Genomic DNA, 6,511 nt, shown 5'->3' on the forward strand with positions numbered 1-6,511 from the left:
CAGTCAGATTCTGAACCTGTGTCCACAGTACTCAGAAATGAAGCACGTAGCTTCCATGGGATATAACAAGGATGGCCAGACTTCAAGACTGCCTGTAGGAGTCTGCTTACGCTTTGCTTTGTTTATTTTTTTGTTATCAGTTGCTTTAACTATATAATAGCTCAGTAGGAGGAAAAAAAGCATTAGTATGTGTGGTTAAGTGTTTGTGTGTGTATGTGTCAGTCTAGGGGAGCAGGTACATTTAGAAGTTATAGTACAGGCTCTTTCTACATGATGTTGTTAACATATTTTCTTTGTTTTTTAATGGAACAAATGTAGATTGTATGTCAGAAACCCTACCTTCATGAGCCCCTGTAAAGCCCTGGGAGCATTCAAAGCAACTTTTATTTATAATTCAGTAGTTTTTCCTTAAAAAAGGAAATTGTACAATACCAAAAACATGATCCATGAAAGAAATAACTGATGAGCTAGACTTCATTAAAATTAAAAACTTCTTCTGTGCAAAACACAGTCCAGGAAAAGAGAATACAAGTCACAAAGTTGGAGAAAATATTTGCAAAAGACACAGCTGATAAAGGACTGTTAAGACTGTTAACCAAAATGTACAAAAAACTTTAAAACTCAAAACTAAGAATGCAAGCAACCTAATTAAAAATGGACAAAAGACCTGAGCAGACATCTCACCAAAGAAAATATATAGATAGCAGGGCCGAGCCCGTGGCGCACTCGGGAGAGTGCGGCACTGGGAACGCAGCAGCGCTCCCGCCGCGGGTTCGGATCCTATTTAGGGATGGCCGGTGCACTCACTGGCTGAGCACAGTGCGGATGGTCTCAAAAAGGTCAAAAACAAAAAAGAAAAAAAAAAAGAAAATATATAGATAGCAAATAAGCACAAGAAAGGATGCCAGACATCATATGTCATTAGGGAATTGCAAATTAAAACAATGAAATACCACTACATACTTATAACTAAAATTCAAACCACTGACAATACCAAACATTGGCGAGAACGTGGAGTAACAGGAACTCTCTTTCACTGCTGAATGGTATGCCACTTTGGAAGACAGTTAGGCAATTAATCACAAAACTACATATCCTCTTACTGTATAAATCAGCAACCACATTCCTTGTTATTAACCCAAATGAGTTGAAAACTCATGTCTATACAAAAACATTCATACAGATATTTACAGCAGCATCATAGATATTTTAAAGAATGTGAAAGCAACCAAGATGTCCTTCAGTAGGCGGGTGGATAAATAAACTGTGGTATATCCAGATAATAGAATATTATTCCATGCTAAAAATAAATGAACTGCCAAGTCATGAAAAGACATGGAGGTAGCTCAACTGCATATTACTATGAGAAAGAAACCAACCCAAAAAGGCTACATACTGTATGAACCCACCTATGTGACATTCTAGAAAATGCAAAACTGGGGAGACACTAAAAAGATCACTTGTTGTCAAGAGGTAAGGGGAGGGATGAAAAAGCAGAACAAAGAGGATTTTCAGGGCCGTGGATCTTTTCTGTGTGATGCCATAATGGTGGATGCATGTCATTATACATTTGTCCAAACCCATAGAATGTACAACACCAAAAGTGAACCCTAATGTAAACTGTGGACTTTGGTGACAATGATGTATCAGTGCAGGCTCGTCAATTTGACAAATGTACCACTGTGGTGAGGGATGTTGGTGGTGGGAGATGCTGGTCTGTACCTTTTCATCAATTTTGCTGTGAACCTACCACTATATTGTAAAAACTACCAGGACTTCAACACACACACACACACACACACACACACACACACACACACACACACAATGGACATCAGTATTAAGCCAGTTTTGCATCTATTCCAGAATCTGACTTTAATGACAAATCTATTTGGGGGTAAAGTTAACTCTAAGTTAATGCCAAGGTTCTTTAGCTCAAATCCACAATACATATTAAGCACATTTTTTTCATGCCAGAATTTCACATAAAACTGTCATCCTCATGCAAGCAGGGCCAGCCTGTATCATCCATTATCATATACCCAGGGTCAGGATCTGTGCTTGGCAGGTATTAAGTTTAATAAACATGTGATGAATGAATTAACTAGAGAAAGCCCACAGTCTTGAGAGGCTAAGGCAAAGCCACTGCAAACAAAACTCAAGATACTGAGATTTAGAAAACATATTCACTCTGAAGGGAGAAGATGCATTTTGTAAAATAAGCACACACCAAAATATCATTCTGGATGTTTATGTGATTCATGCTGAATGACTGATAATGCATTGCTGAAGGGCGGGGGGTGAAAGACCTTCTGAGGATCCTGGAATCTCTCTCTGTACATTGTGTGTTTCTCTGATCAGGCAGATGCTGTCCTTAGGGAATGTTTAATTAATAAAAGTGCAAACCTATTAATTCCACCTTCTAAAACTGCCCTTTCAGATGAGAATTGCTCTGCCGTTACCTAATTCCTGTACTATTTTCTTAATGAGGTGTTAATTTAAATGACTGTTAGAGACTAACTGAATTAGTGGTGTCCAGACGCATGCTCATAGAAATGGAGGAATTTTTTTTTCATGGTAACATTTTCCCCTCTAGATTTATAAAGGAACATTTCAATCGCATGGCTCCTCCTTTTAGGTACAGGTTAAGGTTCCTCCTATTGTTTGTTTTCTTCTCTCCCCAACTAGTTAATAAAACAAAATAAAAGAAGCACCTAAGGCCTGAGAGTTTTCCACTTGTTTGCTACTGTTTTATATCACTGCATTCTTTACTGAGAGAATTTCACCAACTTCTAAGAATTTAGGTGTTCTTTCCAGGTTATGAAGTAAAATAGTACTCACAAGCCCATAAGCTGAATAAAGCCTACACTGACACGAAGTACTCAGAATTCTAGTTTGGTTTTACAACTGACCAAGAAAGCCTTAAATCCCCCTCACTTGGCACTAGACAGGTTTCTTCCTGAGTCTAGGCCCCGATCTCCCTTTTCTTACATCATATCCTTTAGAAAACTTGCAACAACAAATTCTGTCTCTTCCCCTGTGAAAGGTACATCTTTTTAAAAACCCCTTTCAGTTCCAGGACTGTCTTTCTCAAGGACCTCCATATGATCTCTTTGAAACACAATCATCAAGGAAGATAGTTGCACCCCTATTCCCCAGTCTCTGTGGGAGGGCTGGAGCCTGTCTTCAACAGACACCAATTAGCAAACACAGATGGCCTGATCACACAGAAAAACATTTGCAAATGCAGGATTAACAATGTGCTGGACACATTCCATTGATCATCCACTCCATAGTATCCTCTGGTCCTTTTTCACTAGTTCATCCCTCACTGTCCAAAATCCTCCCACTCTCCATTGTGGTGTTGCTGAATTCATACTCAGTTCTGGACTCTTTCGCCTGTGCAATACCCTTGCCTATTTAATTCTCACCGGCTGCAATTTTTGCTTTGATACATTTTTGCTTTAATGATTCTTTGGACAAGTTGCTTATGGTCTCTGATTCAGATTCCCTATCTATAAAATACTAACCCTAAAACCTGACTGATTTATCTTAATTGTATTAATCATGGTGAGTAAACAGGAGACAAAATAAATATGAGGGTACTTCAAAAAGTTCACAAAAAAATAGAATTGAAAGATAATATAAACCTTTCCATGAACTTCTTGGGGTACCATCGTATATGTTTAAAGTACCTGAAAAGTATAAAATGCTATGTCATACAAGAAGTATTAGTGTACATAGTTTAATTTAATAATTAGTAGTTCATTTAATAAATTTAATAGCTTATTTTATAAATCAGTGTGTATAATGATTTAAGCCATATTTATCTACTAAAATATAGTAATGTGTTAACAAGTACAAGTCATCAATATAAAATGATTTTAAAGCTCTACATTAAAAGCTGCCCGTGCTGACCTCAAGCTTTCCTTTTCTTACAATTGAAAAGATGCAATGGACAATACAAGTTGGAAGGCTACCATATTTCCTTAGGGTGAAAATAGCTTCCTGGCTTATAGACATACATATTCAAGTCCTAAAGCCCTCCTTTTCTTTCTCATGAAGTTGAATAGGGACACTGAGAGCTCTCTGCCCAAGTTTGTTTTATAGCAGCTCATGACAGTATAAGAGTATTCACACCATTTATAATGGAATTAAGTGCCTACTCTTGTCTGTTCATTCCTGCATCTTTATTCCAAGACTGGTTAACTTTCCTCCCTTCCTCTGGCAAACACTGAGTGCAGAGGGACATGTTCAGTCAGCTGCTCTGGAGCTCCAGGACTGCATTTAGAAAATGCAGACCCATCTTAGAAAAATCAAGAGGGTACAAAATCTCCTCCTGTGGAACCAACCACACCTGGAAAATGAGAACATATCCTCTGGCAGGAACACTTGAATGGCTCCCATTGTTCTCAGGATAAGACTGAAGCTCCTCTAACACACTCTGTGGTCCAGACCCCAGACTCCTGCCCACTCCTGCCACATGCATCTCACCCTTCATTCTCTATGCTTCCACCATACCCACCATCTTCAAGGTCCTCCACGGACTCCCCAAGTTCCTTTCTTTCTCCTAAGTGCTGCTCCCTCCATTTATAATGCTGTTTCTTCTCTCTGCAACAATCCTCAACCTTCTTTCCTCCCCACTTCTCACTCAGCAATGTCATATTTTCTTAATTGCTGAGCATCATTTCTGATAATTTCCCCATAAAGCAGGTTGTTTCCCCAAATGTCTCTTCTGAAGCATGTTGCCAAAGGAGCAATTGTACATTGATTTGTGTGATAATTTGATTAGCTTCTGCTGAACTGCACCATATAGTCTCCCAAAGTAGAAACCATTTGCATTTTTGTCTACTTTCGTATTTCTGATCAGCAGCAGGGGTCCAGGCTCAATGAACACACTTTCCATGGGTATTGAGGAGAAGTGCATTTGAGGTGACCCCAGACAATCTGTAGGAAATAAAAGGTGTTGTGCACGTGGCTCTGGTTACGGTTGTTGTTACTCCTGTGTATGTTGCAGACAACTAAGGCATGATTCTCGCTTTCACAGCCCTGTCAGGTAGGCATTAATCCCCATTTTGCAGATGATAAAACTGAGGCATTTAGAGATTGTCTTATTGACCATCTTTTTCAATTCTCACAGTGCGAGGTAGATAATTAGATAAAGTGAAGGATTAGGGAGTAAAGTAACTTAGCCAAACTCACGCAACTAGTAAAGAATGGAATTACAAATTATACAGTCTCCTCTGACCATATAGCCCATTCCTATGAAAACAGAGTTTCCTAATTTAAAATTGATGTCAAAATACATAATGGTTTCTCAGAGCCACCGTTATTATTTTTTTTCTGATTTTAGGTTACTCTGGCCATTTTGAAGGCATAAAGGAAGAAATTTTCATTTAGTAAAGTTTGATTGTGTGTTTTCTGGACTCACATTCAGAAATAACATCTATCACAGATACTGAGACAGGGTGAAATGTCTCTGGAACTGCTTTATTGAGTGAGACATCCTCATCGTACCAGGGGCTTCAGAGTGAATCAAAAATAGAACAGAGGTCTGGGGGTCAGACAGTCCCAGCTTTGAAGCCTGCTGTCTTAGCCTGTTCAGGCTTTTGTAATAAAATATCAATAACTGGAAGGGGTAGAGGCAGTAGCAATTTATTTCTCACAGTTCTAGAGGCTGGGAGTTCAAGATAAAGGGCCTGGCAGGTTTGGTATCAGGCAAGGGCTAGTTTCCTGGTTCAAAGATGGCACCTTCTGTGTCCTCATGGGGTGGAAGGGACAAAGCAGCTCTCTGGGGTCTCATATGAGGGTATTAATCCCATTCGTGAAGGCTCCCCCATCATGACCTAAACACTTCCCAAGACCCTACTTCCTAATACCATCACCTTGGGGATTAGGTTTCAACATCTGAATTTGCAAGGGACACACTAACATTCAAACCATAGCACCTTATTTCACATCTCATGAGCTGTATACCTTGGGCAGGATACCTAAAGTCTGAGCCTCGTTTTTCTCATCTGAAAAATGGAGATGATATGCTACTTAACTCTCAGGGTTTGTGTAAAGATTAAGGGTAATAGTCACGAAATTTGGTACAGTGACTAATGATCAGTAGTTCATATAATTGTCACTCTTACTGTCCTTTGTAAAAAAATAATGATAAAGAAAAAGTTGTGCATTACTTTTAAAAATACATATTCACAAAAAAGGAAGTGTAAACATGATTTTGAAGGTGAAACGCATAATGTATTTTAACTAAATTTCTGCTTTTAAGCACTTAAAAAATACATTTCTAAGTTAATCTTCCAATAATAAACAAATATATTGATGCAGTTCCCATGAAAATATATTTTAAACAAAAAATGCTGTTATGCTATAGTCAGTTATTGAATTTATCTTTCAATTGTGCTTCTTTTAGTATATTTATTTATTTATTTATTTATTTATTTATTTGCCTTTTTTCCGTGTCCGGCAACGGATCGCAACCCTCAGTGTCGCCCCCGTACCGGAC

This window comes from Galeopterus variegatus, unplaced genomic scaffold, assembly GCF_000696425.1.
Source record: "Galeopterus variegatus unplaced genomic scaffold, G_variegatus-3.0.2 Scaffold8543, whole genome shotgun sequence".
NCBI lineage: Eukaryota > Metazoa > Chordata > Mammalia > Dermoptera > Cynocephalidae > Galeopterus > Galeopterus variegatus.